Below are 17,985 nucleotides of genomic sequence, written 5' to 3' on the forward strand. Positions count from 1 at the left end.
CTTTATAAGTCTGTAGTTGAACACTGAACTTCGATTTATATCTTGGCTGTTGTTGTGAATGATGATTACAATGAACTGCAAATATATTTGAGTTACAAATAGAGAAATAATCACTTGATTGGTGGGGCAGATTATATTTCAACTTTGGAGTTCTTTAGAAAGCTGCATATTACTTTCTACAAGGAGAATACTAACCTGCATTTTGTTGAAGAGTGTAGAAAATTTCCTTTTCTCCACTCCCAGCATTATTACCTTTGTTAAAAGGTAATAAAGGGCAGGTTTTTATTCTCTTCAGTACTCCAGACTGGCCTTAGACTTAAATCCAACCTCCTAAATGCTTGGAGTTAAAAGCCTTTACCACCACACGTGATTCCTTTGATTTTTTTGATAAAAGTTAGTTAGGTTTTTAAAATGAGGTAGTCAAATAAGAACAGCACCACGCACAAGGTATTCAGGTAAGGGGTAGGTTTATTCAGTAGACCTGCTGGGACCAGGCAAGGTTGGCACTCCACGTGGCTGGGAAAGGCTTGGGAAAGAGAGAGAGCTGGGAAAGAGAGAGGAAAGAGCTAGAAAAGAGATAGAAAAAAGCAGAGAGAGCTAGAAAAGAGCAGAGAGAGAGCAGAGAGAGAGAAGAGTGAGAGAGCAGAGAGAGCTAGAAAAGAACAGAGAGAGAGAGGACAGAGAAGAGAGCTGAGAAAGAGCTAGAAAAGCAGAGAGAGCTTCTGGGCCTGGGCTAAGCCTTATCTAGGGTATGGGTGGAGAAAGGTGTGGCCACATCAAATTCAGATGTGACCTCTTCCAAGTGTCCCAGTTGCTTAACGCAGAAACTAGGTGGAGACTTTGCTGTGAGGACGGTGGAACGGAACTTACAGTTACAATAATTATGAAGTAGTATCATAGTAATTTTGAATTACATTTCTCTAATGAGTTCTGCTCAAAAAGAATTAAACCAGCATAGAAGTGGTATTAAATAACTTTGTAAGCCCACTGGAAATTTTCAGGGCTTTAAGGAGAACATGTCTATTCAGAACTTTTGTACACTTTTAATCAAGTTTCTTGTTAATATCATCTTTAATCTTTCAAATACAAAATCAATAATTAATTCAAGGTATTAGAAAGCAACAATATTAAGCAACTCCTAACATTTTCAATTTTAAATAACATGATATTGCTTAATCATTTTCTGTTTATGCTTGAGACTATATAACTATATAACTATATAACTATATAAATAAAATGCATACGCATTTTATTTATTTCACAATGATTGTTTTTTCCAAAGACTGCGTGTCTAATTTCCTTGTTTTCTTTCAGTCTCAAGTAGTTCAGATTTCAAATGAAGAATAAATGGACAGAAGCAAACAAAAAATAATATAGTTCCCCTCATCTTATGATGCCTTTACAAGAATGAGGAAAGTGTTCATCCAAGAACCAATGATAAGACATCGAAAAGAGAATCCATTCTTCTAGGTCTTTCTTAACTTTGCAATGTACCTTAAATGATGTAAAACACAATATAATGCTCAGATGCTTTGAATTTTTATCAGTTTTGCACATTTTCATATGAACTTCACCTCAGTCTACAACATTCCTTCATTATTTTGTCCCTGATATTTTTACACTCTCAAGACATAAGATAACCAGTTTGATTTACAGCATGAGAAATAATCCAACTGGCTTCCTTGGAAGAAGAGTATGGCCAATAGATTACATTACTTCTGTTTGCTCACTATATGCAATGGTTTCTGTAATACTTATCACATTCTTTTTAGTATTTAAAAAAAACTGCTGGCTAAACTCAAAACTCATTCATGGAAGTTTATGTTAAGTATTTCACAAGTTTTATTTTCCTTAATTCTTAAGATAACATTTTCTATAATGCTAATGTTATTACCATTTTAATGTTGGGAAAAATTGTAATTAAAGGCAGTAAGTGCATGGCCCAAACACACACTGTGAGGAGGAAAATGAGTCAAAGTTTCCAAAAGTCTTTCAGCAATACACAAAAGGTAGGTAAAATCTCTCCATTCTCTTACACTCTCAATTCAATATTCATATTGTCCAAGAAATAATACCATAGCAATTATTGCCCATGGTTATTTTTTCTGTTACATTTTTTCTTCAACACAGACTGTGTTGGTGACATTGGGTTATCATGCACAGAGCTGAGCTTATAAGAAAGACAAATATATTCTGTCCCATTTTTCCAAGTTCCATTTTAAAAAGTAATAACTTTTAAATATCATCACTTACTTTCTTAAGAATCCAAAAAATGAAAAAAAAATTCACAAATAATCACTCCAAAATGCTTTAAAAGTAGGAGATGATAAAACAGGCCCCCGTGAAGTAAACTTTCTTCTACTTTTAAAATTACTCTGCATGCCTTGTGCTGGTTGGTCACACCTGTAATCCTAACTACTCGGCATATTTACTCAGGAGCCAGAGATCTGTGGATAGCAGTGGAAGCCAATCAGGGCAAAATAAATTCATGAGATTATTTTTCAAAAATTTCAATGAGTTAGCAAAGGGCTAGGAATGGAGATGTAGCTCATATAGTAGCTCACCAATCTAGAGAGGAAAGGCCTAGCAAGACTTTGAAGCCCTTTTTTCAAACTGTGAGCACACCAACATACATGCAAGTGCATGAGAACATGTGCACGTGCACACACACACATTCATTCAAAATACCTTCATATCAGTTTTTTGCATTAATTTCTTTGTTAGCCATATTGTTTGAGTAAAATAAAGGAAATAAACTCTCCCATCTCAGAACATTTTCATACTTTTCTATTTTAAAAATACTGTACAGAGAGGTCACATTTACATGAGCATGTAATGAGTACATTTCTTAACAAGGATTGTTACCTCCTCCTTTATTTTCCGTCTACCGTCCCTTCCCTCTTACCTCTACTAGTAAACTCCCCTCCCCCCTTCCCCTGCCTAAATTGTAAAGTTCATTTTTCACCATAGTGTCTTGCGCATCTCATTGTTACAATGGGTCAACTTGAATCCCTACTTAAGCATTTTTTTTTCTATCCTCTTCCCAAATTAGAGGAGCGTATATACAAGAGGTGGGCACACCAAATTCAAATACAGTGAAAACAGGGGTTATAGCATGAGGGAGGAACATATAAAGAAACAAAAAAAATCACATAGACTGTTATAAGTACGTTCGAAACAATAGCAAGAAAAAAAAACACTTGTGTTCCTATTTGGGCGTTCATTTCCCTTAACATCATCTTATCTGGTCATATGTGCATAGATTTTGACTTTTTCTGCTTATCCCAGACATATATTAGTTATTAAAAATTAGGAAAACCCTGGGACCTATGTTTCTTTGGACCTGGCTTACTTCACTTAATTTTTTTCCAAGTCTTTCCATTTTCTACAAATTGGGCGATGCCATTCTTTCTTATGGAGGCATAGAATTTCATTAGTACAAATAGCATATTTTCTTGATCTATCTGATGAGGGGCATCGGGGTTGTTTCTATATCTTAGCTATCTTAAACAATGCTGCAATAAATATGATTGTGCTGATAGTTTTAGTACCGTCTTGTTTGTGATCTTTTGGGTAAATGCCCAAAAGTGGGATTGCTATGTCATAGGGGAGTTCTATGTGGAGTCTTTTGAGGAACCTCCATACTACTTTCCAAAGTGATTGAACAAGTTTACACTCCCACAAAGAGTGCAGTACAGTTCCCTTGTGTCCACATCCCCTCCAGCATCTGTTGTTGTAAAAGTATGGAATGGTACAGGAATTTGCCTATCATCCTTGCCCAGGGGCCATTCAAATCTTGTCTGTATTGTTCCAATGTTAGAGTACGTCATGCTGAATGGAGCATAGAACATGTTTTATATATAAAGTGTAATTGATTTTCTTAAACTAGACAATTCAACAAAAAGTAAGTATAAAAGAATTTTCATGAAATTTAAAGCCATGTACTTCTTACATAAGCACACATTTAAGAATAAAGTCAAGATTGACATGTCAAAAACAAAATAATTCCAGATATTTGTTGTTCAAGAGATGTGTAGGAGGAGGAATTCAATTATTCTATACAAGGCTCCTGTCATAATGAACACTGCAGCAAGTGTTAAGTTTTGTTAAAAATTTTAATGGTTTAAATATATTTAATTTTGGGAATTTGCTTATATATATATATATAATTTGGATTTATCTCTATATTTTGCTATAAATATTTATGATAAAAACTTTGAATAATTGATTTATAATATATCCTAGTTTCATATACCAAATTACATTCAGAAAATGGGATATAACAATTAACTAAAGTAAGTCTTGGCAGAAAAAATGGCACCCCTATACCATGTGACACCCAGTTCTGATATATTTCATTATGCCTCCATTTAATGAATGTGATTGTTTAAATGTTTCATAAGTACTAATTAAAATTGATCAGTGTATTATAATCTAATTGTTTACAATTTTATCCGAGAATCATTTAAGAACGTCCCATTCAATCATGACATACATCACATTCCATTGGTATTCATATGGATAGGAATGAGTTTCTTAGGATCTCCTGCCATTTGGAGGTGGCAGGACCAGGATTCAAACTGTGGGCTCCAGCTCCCACCACTTCAACCCGAGGATAGGGACTCACTGGTCTGTTCAAGAACATCAGCAAGACCAATGTTTAGGAAGGCACCAGTGGCTCTCAGAAGTCCTCCTTGATACTTATTATAATGCCCGGAGACTTGGAGCCCCCGCCAAAAGACCACCAGGGACCAAAGATCAATGCAAGCGGCAATGAGTCTTTTATTGACGAGCTCGAGCACGGACCCCTCTGTGCACTGATATCCGATTGCAGAGAGAGGCCCCAAGCACAGGGTTACAACACTTTTCATATGTTCTTTGGTAGGGGTAAGGCCTCAGTATGTATTGGCAATGAATTAATATACCACGTGGGAAATTTAAGTCATAATTCTAGCAGATGATTGGCGCAATACAAAGTGGGAAAAGGGCTGGGGCTAATAACTGGTCAGGTTAGTGAGCTATTGTGCTCTAAACTAATTAGACTGTACTTCTAGGGTAACTTAGGAGAAGTTGTTGCCAGATGGCCACTATCTCTGACCCCGACCCGGGGGAAGTGGTTTTGCCAAGCAGCCACTATCTCCGATCCTAGGCACAGGGGAAAGTGATCTGGAATGTGTACTTTGTCAGGTACTCCCTGCCAGAGGGTCGTTAATTTCAACTCCAGATCCAGGAGTTTCTGGGGCTCAAGGGAGGGTAGAATAGCAGCTGCATTCTTCAAGCAGATCTAATACAAAATGCAAATACAGGTCTATCTGATTATATATATCACATTTCTCATTACAAGGTTGAGATAGGAGATTATGGTCAAAGTCACCCTAAGCCGAAAAGTCCTTGAGAACCCTGTCCAACTTCAGGGCAAACAAAGCCAGAAGTATAGCCATATGACTCCAGTGTTAGAGGGCTAGCCTTCAATAAAGCAGCTCACAGATTGTGCCCAGATCCTGAATTCAAGGTCCAGGAGTGTTAACAAACAACCATACACAACAATCTGTGCAGCCATCTGCCTAAAGCAGGTCACCCTCAGCAGCATTTATTTACAATTTATTATGAGGCCAATGCAGGAAGAGTCACGCAGCGGAAGAGAAGACCAGGTTTCTTAGAAGTAACCAATATTCAGAAAATTAAAATTGAGGACATAAAATGGTAGCATATTTATGTAAAAACTACCATTAAGAAAAAGATGAGGGGGCTGGGAATGTGATTTAGTGAGAGAGTGTTGTCTAGCATGCAAGAAGCCCTGGGTTTGACTGCTCAGTAGCACATTCAAGAAAAAGCCAGAATTGGTCTTGGATGTCAGGAGGAAAGAAGGGAACACTCCCCAGTCATGAGGCCTTCTGCAGCGTGCCAGGACACCAACATGTTCTTCATACAACCACAGAGCAGGAAGACCGTCTCCCACTTCTCAGTCAGCCAAGGGCCCCAGAGTCAAGAGGGCAGAGCCAGGTTCTAACTCAGGTGCTTGGAGCCAGAAGAGAAAGGACCCTGCCTCTCTTTGGACTGGGGATTTGCATTAATGATGTGGAGAATGAAGGAAGGAGAATGGACAGGCAGAGCGAGAAGAAAGGCCTTCAAATCTGACAGATGGAGAGTCAAAACCCCACTCCCTAAGACCAAAGAGCAAGGCTCTCTATTGTTAACCTAAAGATAGCCTGAGGTTTCCTTCACCTGAGGGAGGAAGGTTAATTAGTCATTGTTTGAAGAGGCTGAGAAAAGCCTGATCATTGTGTAACTCTGACAAATGTTCAAGTTTTCCCCTCATTGCTGGCTGTGTCTGGAATGAAATGGTTTTGCAGCTCACTTCCCTGTTGAGTGTGTACATTCTAGCTCCTAATCCTGTAGGCCTAGGTCTCTTCGCATAGTCTGGCTTTTGAAACTGGTTTCTGCCTTCAAATATTGTTACACTGGAGTTCTTCCTGCTAACAAGACTAGGGCTTGGAAGCTGAGAACTTCATGTGAACCCAGGATTGGTCAATGATGTTTATTTCCTGCTTTATACCTCAATAACTCTAAGAACATTTAGAGTGCAAGCAACTTCTCATTACCACGGGAAACACAGGAAGCTCTTGAACATCTGACCTTTCAGCAGTAGAAGTCAGAGAGTCATAGACTTTCCAGCCCTGGCTTGCTTCATCCTGTGATCCTCAGAATTCAGCCTCCTGAGCTAATGTGATGGGCATGAGCTACTGGTGCTCTCCTAGGTTCAGAACTGTAATAATGTTCGCATTACAAGTCAGCTGCTTATCACAAAGGGCTTGGGCAGCATATTAGGCCTTTCAACATTGGACCTTTCAGAAACCTGTAGGACACAAGGTTATAATGCTAGAATCTGAGAGGCTATGCATATGAATGGGCTACAATTGAACCTTGAACTCTAACTCCAATTCTGGTGTACATGAACATTCATTTTTTCCAGAGAATGTTCTAATTTGCAAACAGGCAATGTACTTTGCTTAACCCTCACTTTTTTCCAGTTTTTGGTCTCAAATTCAAGCCTGGGCACTGTCCCTGAGCCCTTCAGTTCAAGGCGAACACTCTACCACTTAACCCACAGCACCACATGTGGTCTTTTTTCGTTCATTGGAGATAAGAGTCTAACAGGTTTTCCTTGCCTAGGCTGTCTTTAAACTGTGGTCTTCAGGTCTCAGCCTCCTGAGAAGCTAAGTTTCCTGTTGTGAGCCACAGGCATCTGGTCTGTTGTTTCTGCCTGACCTGGGGCTTGAACTAAGGGCCTGGGTACTGTCTCTGAGCTCCTTTTTCTCAAGCCTAGTGCTGTACCACTTGAGCCACTCCACAGCTTCTGGCTTTTTCTGAGTATGTGGCACTGAGGATTCAAACCTTACCATTATGCATGCTGACTCAGCTCAATACCACTAAGCCACATTTCTAGCCCCACCATTACAATTTTATCCCTCAACTTGACTATCCCCAATATAAGGCTTCTGAGTAAAAATCATCTAAAGAAATTCCTTTAGGAAAATTATAAAGATAAAGAAGACAAAGTTCATACATGGGAGAGACTCTAAACATGTGAAGACTGTGAAAAATGTTTCCATTTAATTATGTATCATGTTTAACACTTAATAAAATATTAATGAAAAACCAGTCAATGTCCTAAATTATTGTGTACAAATTTATAATAGATGTACAACATGTACTAAATATTGTGTGCATAATAATACTAAATACAATAAACAATAAGTAAATGAAAAATAAAAAATAAAAAAATACAAAATCAATAATAAAAGTTAAAATATGTAATAAACATACAGATGTAAATATATATCATATATTACACATATATAGAAATATTTTTTCCATTGCAGGGTTTTCATTCAGACGCTGGGATCTCTAGCCTGAATTTCTTTTCCTCAAGGACAGTGAGCTTTGCCTACATTCATGGTGCAAAAGAGTTACCTGGATGGTTAGATCAAATCCCAGCAATGATGGAAATACTGGCCCCAGTTCCAAGACAGTGACTTAAATTTTTTAATGGAAGCAGTTATGTTTATTCAGTTACATACTGAACATTAAAAAAAATGCAGTGTAGAATTTTGTACATCTATTCAGACACTTTCTCTTACCCCCAAAATGCTTCTCTAAGCACTACTTTTTTCATTTTTTATTGTAAATATGTTGTACAGAGGGGTTACAGTTAAATGAGCATGGTAAATAGTACAGTTCCTATTGAGCATTGTTGCCTCCTCCTTTGCTTTCCCCCTACCATTCCTTCCCTCCCATCCCCACAACTACTCCCCCTGCTGAGCTCAGTGACTTAATTTTTAATTTTGGATTTGCATGGGGTTTGAACTCAAGTAGTGGCAAATCTGCATTTTCTTTCACATTGCTACATATTTACCATGACCCTGAGTTCAAATCCCAGGCTAGGAAAGAAAACTTGTAGAAATGCAAAACAAGGGAGCTTTATTTGTTTTTTAATTTAGTTAAATAATTAATTAATGTTTTTATTTATTCTTTATTTTGCCAACAAGGGGCTTGAACTCAGGTCATGGCAACTCTGCCTCAGCTTCAATCGCCCTAGGGTGGGGCACCCTCGGACCCATTGCCAATCCAGGGATTCTAGGCCCAGAGGGCTTTCAGGAAGAATAAGAAATATGTAGCATAGCACAAAAAATGGCAAGCTGCAGAGGACTGAGGGTTTTACATTTTTTTCTTTGCACAGTGACCATCCTAGGTCTGAATAACATGGCTGCAAAGTGGACCTGACCTGCCATACCTGAAGGCTGGCTTCCTATCAGAGAATCCATAGGCTAACCTGTGAACATAGGCCCCGGGTAAAAAATCCCAGTAATGACACCTACCAATGGCAGGAGATCACAAAAGACTCGTTCCTCTGCATAGGAATACCAACTGAAAGAGTACATCATGCTTCTGTCTAGTCTAAAATTGGATGCAATAATTCTAGGATGCTGATTGATCTTAATTAATAGGTTATTATGCATGAAAAGAATAATATTCCCTCAATGGTGATATAATAAATGTGTAAGAGTTGGTAGGAATGTAGTAGGTGTCATTCAATCATGGATAGATGCCTCTGGCGCTCGTTACTAATATATATTTATTTGTATACCACCCTCTGCCTATACATGTATCACTGTTTTAGCCAAACCTGGGGCTAGATCTCAATACCTGGGAACCACCTCACAGCTTCATTGGCTAAAGGCTGCCATGTTTACACTCATCCATTCATGAATTGGGCTTGCTAAACCCTGAGTTCACATCCCAGCATATCCAAAAATTTAATGTTTGAGTAAGAAGCCAAGTGTGATACATGTTTTCCTTTTCTGTGATAGTCCTGGGTGTCAGGAATGATGGAGAACATATTTACAAATCTGGATGCTGTTATAGGATGTAAACAATGTAATAAATGGTAGAGGGGTCATTAGAGTCAATGAAATAAATAGTAAATAAATGAATAAAACAAGAAATAAAATGAATAACCACACCCAACAAAATATGGTCTGACTGTGTGTATGGAAGCATAAATCCTATCTTTAAATTGGATATAAGGAGTATGTTTTCAAGCTCTTAGGCTTGAATTCAGGCCTAGAGAACAGGCCTGACTTTCATGTGTTCAAGCATGTTCAGATTCCCTTCCATCACGGTGCTGCATACGTACCCAGACCTTGAGTTCAGATCCCAGGCCTGGCAGAAAAAAATGTCATGAATTACAAACCAGGGAGCTAAATATTTTTTTAATTAAGGGCTATTGGAGAAGCCATAGTCCCACACGGCAACATAGGCCTACAGTTCGAATACAGTCATGCCACTTCCAGATGGTGGGATATCCTAAAAATTCGTTCCCATCCACAGGAATATTGATGGAATGTTATCAATGTCACAGTTGAATGACATGCTCATGAATGGTAATTGTACACAATTAGACTTCGTGATTTCAGTCGGCTGATTGATTTTATTTAATATATCATAAAACATTAAAAGAATACTATTTCTCACAGGGACGCAATAATTTCAGGACACTGATTTACTTAATAGTTTATTAAAGATAAAAATAATAACATTAATTACATGGAGGCATAATAAATACCCAAGAATTGGTAGGAATGTAGTCTATATAACTGAACAATGGATAGACATCTCTGGCACTCTGTATATATATATATATATATATATATATATATATATATATATATATATATATATATATATATATATATATATATATATATATATATATATATATATATATATCTTAGTGTACTATGATCTGCATTTAAATCTGTTCTTATTTTGTCAACCCTTGGTGCTTGACCTCAGATCCTGGAACTGCCTATCAGCTCAATTTGTTCCAGGATGGCATGCTGACACAAACACATTCATGAATTTGGCCCTGTAGGCCTTGAGTTTAGATGCCATCACGCCCAAACAATGAATCATGGAGTAAGAAACTGATGGTGACACATGTTTTCCTTTTCTGTGGAAGTCCTGGGTATCAGATATAAGTGGAATACATATGCAGAGCTATATCCTATTTAATCAATGTAACCAATGTTCTTTTTGCCATATTAGTCAATAAAATAAACAGTCAATACATGTTGGGTCTTTGTTTGCCCCGGAAAGATGGATGGGGCCAGGGAATGTTAAGTGTACCACTGGTCCTTTCCCTTAGCCCGGGAGATATTCAGACACAGTGGGGAGTCAAGTGAAGCAAGAACTGGTCAATTACCAGACAGCAAGTACCTTTTAAAGGGAAAATCTGCGAGCAATGGAAGGGGAGGGAAAGGAACCTACCAATCACTATAAAGGTCACACCCTATTATGCACCTAAGCTTTATCCAATCAGATTTTAAGGTAAACAATTGAGCTGTTCCCACTCAACTTCCTCTCAATCTCATCTTTGCTGCCCTTGTGCCCCACAAACACATGAATAAAACAAAAAATAAAATGAATAACAACACTGAATGCAATATGGAGTCAACCTATGTATGTAAATATAAATCATATACTTAAAATGTACACAAATAAGATGTATTCTAGTGCTGGGGATAGATTTCAGACCTAAGGAACAGATATGAATTTCTTGACTTCAAGAAGGCTAGCTTCCCCTTTCCATACAGTGAATCAGAGTTACCCAGACCATGAGTTCCAATCCCAGTCCTAGCAGAAAAAATGGCACCTTAATACTATGTGATGCCCAATTCTTAGGTATTTCATTATGCCCCATTTAATGAACGTGATTGTTTAAATGCTTCATGAGGTATTGATTAAAATCGATCAGTGTCCTATAATATAATTGTGTATAATTAGAATTATTAAAGAGCTGCCCATTCAATCATAACATACATCATGTTCCATTGATATTCATATAGAAAGGAATGAGTGTCTCTAAGGATCTCCTTCCATTTGGAGTTGGCAGGACCAGGATGCCAACTGTGGGCTCCAGCTCCCACCATTTTAACTGAAGGATAGGGAACTCACTGGTCTGTCCAAGAACAGCAAGACCAATGATTAGGCAGGCACCAGTCACTCTCAGCAGTCCTCATTAATGTTTACAAGTCTGTGATAGGAGGATCATGGTCAAATTCACACTAGGCAGGAAAGTCCTTGAGATCCTTGTCCAACTTCAGTGCCAACAAAGCCAGAAGTAGAGCCGTGTAGCTCCAGTGGTAGAGGGTTAGCCCTGGTCAAAAATAGCTAACAACACACACACACACACACACACACACACACACACACACACACACACACACACACACACACACACACACTGCAGTCTAATCATCTGTCTGTTTATATATCGGCCATTCCTAGGGGTTGATCTCAGGTCCTCAATTTGCCCGCCAACTTCTCTTGCATCAGACTGGTGTGCTATTATTTACCCACTCATGAAGTGGGCCTGCTAGGCCCTGAGTTCAAGTCACAGAACTGCCAAAAACTTAATCCTGGTGGAAAGCCAATTTTCCCACTTGGTTTCTTTATCGATGAAATTCCTGGGACTCAGGAATGATGTAGAATACATAGGCAAACTTATGTCTTATGTAATAAGATGCAAAAAATATTATATGTGTAATCATATTCACTAAAATATATAAGAAACAAATAAAACACAAAATAAAATGAATACTCTAACTGTAATATGTAGTAAAAATTTGTAGGTCAATAAAATTCATGTACTTAAAATATATACGAATATTATTTTTTCAAGGGCTAAGACTTGAATTCAGGCCCTAGAAACAGGCCTGACTTTCTTGTCTTCCAGAATGGTGATCTTCCCCATCCCCCACAGTGCTGAGGATTTTCCCAGACCCTGACCCAGACCCTGAGTTCGAAGCCCAGGCCTGGCAGAAAAAATGGCATGAATTCCAAGCCAAGGAGCCTCATGATTTTTTAATATATTTTTAATGTATGTACATATGTATATATGTATGTATGTATGTATGTATGTATGTATGTATGTATGTATGTATGTATATATGTATGTATGTATTTTTCTTTTGTCAAGCACAGGGCTTGAACTCAGGTCATGGCAATTCTGCCTCTGGTTTGATCACTCCAGGCTAGGGTGCAGCCACTGGACCCACAGCCGAACCTGGGTTCCTGGGACCCAAAGGCTGACAAGAAAAAAAAATAATGGAAAAAAAAAACTAGCAACTTGCAGATGACTACCAGTTTTACATTTATTTTCTTTGCAAGGTGACCATCCTGCTTCTGAATGACACGGTTGAAGAATGTTGGTAACTTGGTACTGCTGAAGGCTGGTGGGCTACCAGGCAAGCCATAGGCCAACACGGCAATATAGGCCCTGTGTTTGAAGCCAGGTCCTGACCCCTACCAAAGGATGGAGATCCTATGTCTCCTTCCTATTCACAGGAATACCGATGGAAGATTATGAATGGCAAGGTTGAATTAGTTGTTTCTGAATACTACTATATAAATAGAGTGATTTTAGTAGTCCAATGGATTTTAATGAATATTTTTGACATATTCAAAGAATACTATTAATTACATGGACACAATAATTCCAGGGCAGTGGTTGATTTAATTAATAATTAAGGATGAAAACAATAATATTGATTACATGGAGGTATACGAAATACCCAAGAATTGATAGGAATGTAGCCTATGTAACCAAATAATGTATATACATCTCTGGCACTCTATAAAAATCAATATTTATTTGTGTACTACCATCTGTATGTCTATCTGTTCTAATTTTGTCAACTCATGGAGCTGGATCTCAAGTTCTGGAAATGCTTGTCAGCTCAATATGCCTCAGGCTGGCATACTGACACTCATCCATTCATGAATTGGACCTTGTAGGCTGTGACTTTAGATGCCAGCACACACAAAAGTTGAATCGTGGAGTAAGAAGCCAATGGTGACACAGGTTTTCCTTCTCCGTGAAAGACCTGGGTATCAGGTGTGAAGTTTCATACATAGGCAAATCTATATCCTATGTAATAAATGTAATATTTCATGTGTAATAACAGTCAATAAAATATATGGTAAGTAAATGAATAAAACAAAAATAAAATGAATAAGTACACTAAGCACAATATGGGGTCAGCATACGGGGTTCGATTTCAGGGACTGGGAAGTGCCTGGCAGCTGAATTGCCTAGAAGCTGCTGTGTTGACAGTCAGCCATTCATGAATTGAGCCTTCTAGGCCCTGAGTTAGATCCCACCACTGCCAAAAAATGTAATCTTGGAGTGAGAAGCCGAGCGTGACACGTTTTCTTTTTTTTTTGAAAGTGCTTGGTGACAGGTAGGATGTATAATTCAGATGAAAATCTATATGTAATATATGCAAATCTATATGTAATAGGATGTCATAAATGTAAAAAATGTCATAGGTGGAAGAATTGTCACTACAATAAATGAAAAGCAGATTGAATTAGTAGTGAATCATTCTAGAATAAAATTAGACACTAAAATTATAGGATGTGGATTAAGTTTAATATTTTATTAAGTATTACCAGAATAAAAATTGCATGGAAACATAGATACCTAATAATTGGTAGTAACACATGATGCATAATTTAACTATATATATATATATATATATGTCTCATTCTATTAAATATGAAATTATGTGTATGGATGTATGTACATATGTGATAAAAATAACAGTATATTGATTAATTTAGTTAATGCTTTATTAATTGTTAACTGGGACACATCATTAATAATTTAATAAGTAATAATTTGTAGTAATATCTATAAATTAATAATATACAGACATCTTTCTGTGTATATATTGCTTATATACATCAACCTCTATTTATACCTGTTCACTCCTGGGGCTCGGTTGTTGAGTACTCACCTAGTGAGCATGAAGCCCTGGGCTCAATTCCTCAGTGCCACATAAACAGAAAACCCAGAAGTTCTGGTGTCTTTCAATCAATTGAGTTCTACCCTTGAGCATAAATGCTTAGGGACAGTGTCAAAACCTTTTTTCAAGCCCCAGGACTGCCGCCAAAAAGAGGTACAATGTTCTAATGGCAACTATAGAAGGACAGGACTTCAAATACCACATGAAAGAGCAAGCTAGGAGTCTGGTGCTGACAGCTGCCACCTAACCTGACTTAGTCAGATATAAACTGCTGCAACCCAGCTCCATGGGTTACCCCCATCATCCTGGTTTACCCTGGCTTACCCCCGATATCCTGGTCTCTCTGGGGCTTTAAAACTTGACAGGAAGTCTGCTAGACTCTTTGAAATATGGCTTTAAGTGGTAGAGTTCTAGCCTTTTGCAAATGTTATTAGAACAATAATATCCCCAAGCTTTAAGCTCAAGCTCCATGACTAACCTCCCCACCCTCCAAAAAAAAATCCAACTAAACTGTTAGGTGTGAACTTGTGTGCTTTGTGAAATGTGCCTCAAAGTATGGTGATATTGATTAGAGCACCCTAAGTCTAATGACAGCTTGTGGAACAGAGCTACGTGTGAGTCATCCATAGGGTACTCTGTGATGAGTCCTGCACATGGTGCTATGTGCTGAGTCCTTCACAGGTTGTAGTGTACTGAGTCGTGCATTGGGTGCTGGGTGCAATGCAAAGAGTGCCATGTGCTGTGTCCTTCACCAGGTGCATTCTTTCATTGGGTCCTTGTAAGATCTCCCCACTGAGATGATTATGCAGACAAGAATATTGAGGCTCATATATGTATCCATGGCAGGGACAAAATTATGTATTACTATAGACTAGTGAGTTGTTTACTTCAGGCAATTGTTTGTTTTGTATTTTCTCAGTCATAAACCTTGAAATAGGGGTCTAAACTCTGACCCTTACCTCTTGGGCTCATGTTTAGCACTCCACCGCTTGGAGCCATGGGCCCCTTGCAGCAGATGCCACAGCCTAGGGGTCTATAGCTGAGGTCTCTCATCCTGCCTTCCGAGGAAGCTGAGATCTGAGGATCTGGGTTCCAAATTATCCCAGACACAAAAGGTCCCATGAGCGTATTATCTCCAGTTCACCACTAAGAAACCAGAAGTGGAAGCTAGGTGCTTGTCACTCATGCCTTTCATCCTAGCTACTCAGGAGGATGAGATCTGAGGATCATAGTTCAAAGCCAGCCTGGGAAGGAAAGTCCTTGAGACACTTAGCTCCAATGGGCCACCAGAAAAGCTGAAATGGTATTTTGCTCAAGTGGTAGAGCACAAGACTTGAGCTGAAGAGCTCAAGAACAGCATCCAGGCCCAGACATCAACTCCTACAATAATAACAATATAGAGAAACAAACTAACATACCTGAAGTAGAGGGCTTGGAGTATGCCTTAGGGGTAGAGTGCTTTGCAAATATGAAACCCTGGGTTTGATTTCTCAGGACCACAACAGTAAAAAAAAATACTGAAGTAGCTCTGTGGTTCAAGTGGGAGAAGGCCATGATTGTACAAGACAAACTAGGTACAGTGCTCAGGTCCTGAGTTCAACCTCCAAGAATGGTGTATGTGCCCGTGCCCCTGTCCACCCACGTGCATACACACACACACACACACACACACACACACACACACACACACACACACACACACACACACACACACAGACTAGAATTGATGCTGTTACACAAAATGGTAAAGCACCGGGCTTCTGCACTGAGCTCATGGTCAGCACCCTGGCCCTGTGTTCAACCCCCAAACCTAGCCACCCAGGGCCCAAATAGGAGAGGTCAAATGTTTCAAAACCTGATGGGATTCACCATCCCTAGATGACAGGAACCTTTGTGATATCAGACATGTGCTTGGATTTCCCAAGCTTCCAGAAACCTAGGAGAGGCATCATAGGCCCATCATCACTGGCAATGAAACAATGAAGTTCAGTACCCTAGTTGTCTGCCAGAAGGACTCTTGAATTATATTGAGCACTGTATCTGAGACACCGAAATATAGTCTCACAAAGGCAGGATAAGTGCACAGGACTTGTCCTGCCACAGGAGGTGTCACAAATGAAGGCTTCCTGTCAAACCAGAGCACTGGGGAGACAGAGAGTTTGGGATACAAAGAGAACTTTTTCTCCTGACCTTCAGAGCCTGCCCAAAATCATCCTCACTATCTAACCCAGATGGAGTTGTTTGTTACACAGCTGTACAAGAGTGAGGCCTTTTGTCTGCCTGTCCAGACAATGAGAGAGACTTTTTCCAGCAGGCCTGGGATGCAGAGACACCCTCAGGCTACACTGGGAACAGTGAGCGGAGCTCTGTATTATGCACTGTCATGAAAGCAGTCTCTGTTATGAAATCATTTTATTGAATACAAATTTCCTAGCTTGATGTCATTCATCATAACTACTCTGGAGCTTCACCTCTAGGAATATATCCATACATACCCAAAGACATGGAGGTACAAGCTCTTTTTGAGGGGGCAGGTCCTGGGGTTGAACTACGAGCCTAGGCATTGTCCCTGAACTCCTTTTGCTCAAGGGTAGTGCATTAAATTTGAATCACAGCCCCACTTCTGGGTTTTCCTGTGATCTCTTAGAAATAACAGTGTCATGGATTTTGCTATACTTGCTGGGTTCAAACTCAGATTCTCTATACCTCAGCCCCCTTTGAAGCTGGGATTACAGTGAGAAGCCACTGGCACCTTCTTTCTTTTCTTCTTCATTTTTTCATCTGGACAAGCTGACTTCTTAACAGGGTCATTCCAAAGGTTTGAATTTATAAATTATCTACCCAATGTTCTTTATAGCTGTTATCTCTGAGAAGGATTTTCTCTCCTCATCTTCTCCTCTCAGTCAGGTCACAGGTTTGAAGCCAAAAGTGAGAAAAGAGTGTCACAGGATTTGGGAGCAAATGTCCACAGGACACGCACGTTCTGTCACTTAGCATTGAGCTGCAGTGAATTTGCTGTCTCAAGATGAGAGGACCAAAAGCTGGAGCGATCCTTATACTGTCTTCATTGCTCCTTTTGTCTATAAAATGATCTAATAATTATGAGAGTTGTGTGTCTCCAACCTTAAGTATGTAGAGCACACTAGACTCGTCTTCATGTATCTCTTTTTCTCTAGTGCCTCTCGAGATTTAGACTAAGGTTTTGTATGGAGGGGCTCCTTGGTGTCTTCCTGAGGAAAGCCGATTGAATCCTGTTTGCAAGATTGCCATTCAAATTCAGCCTGAGCAGGCATTCTGTGAGACTCTTATCTCCAATAAACCACCAGTAAACCAGAAGTTGTACAGTGTTCCAGAGAGTAGAGCTCCAGCTGTAAGAGAGAAAACCGAGCAGGATTCACAGGCCTGACCAGGAAGGAAAGCCTGGGAGGCGCTCATGTCCAATTAACGACCAGATGGCTGGAAGTGGAGCTGTGAAAGTGGTAAAGCCTCAGCCTTGGGAAAAACAGCTGAGAAACGCACAGGCCCTGAGTTTAAGCCTTAGTATGGCCACAAAAAAATTTTAGCGCTCTACCTACTTAATCTGTATACTACCTCCCAGAATGCAAACAGACCT

The 17,985-nt window shown here is 39.1% G+C and overlaps 1 non-coding gene across 1 annotated transcript; it reads right to left on the reverse strand.

Moving 5' to 3' along the window:
- Positions 1 to 3,737: 3,737 nt before the first annotated feature.
- Positions 3,738 to 3,840, reverse strand: LOC138837910 (U6 spliceosomal RNA). The gene has a single exon (XR_011375502.1). It is a non-coding gene; the product is annotated as a U6 spliceosomal RNA (small nuclear RNA).
- Positions 3,841 to 17,985: the final 14,145 nt, after the last annotated feature.

Source organism: Dipodomys merriami, unplaced genomic scaffold (assembly GCF_024711535.1).
Source record: "Dipodomys merriami isolate MVZ:Mamm:240054 unplaced genomic scaffold, mDipMer1.0.p SCAF_279, whole genome shotgun sequence".
Classification (NCBI taxonomy): domain Eukaryota; kingdom Metazoa; phylum Chordata; class Mammalia; order Rodentia; family Heteromyidae; genus Dipodomys; species Dipodomys merriami.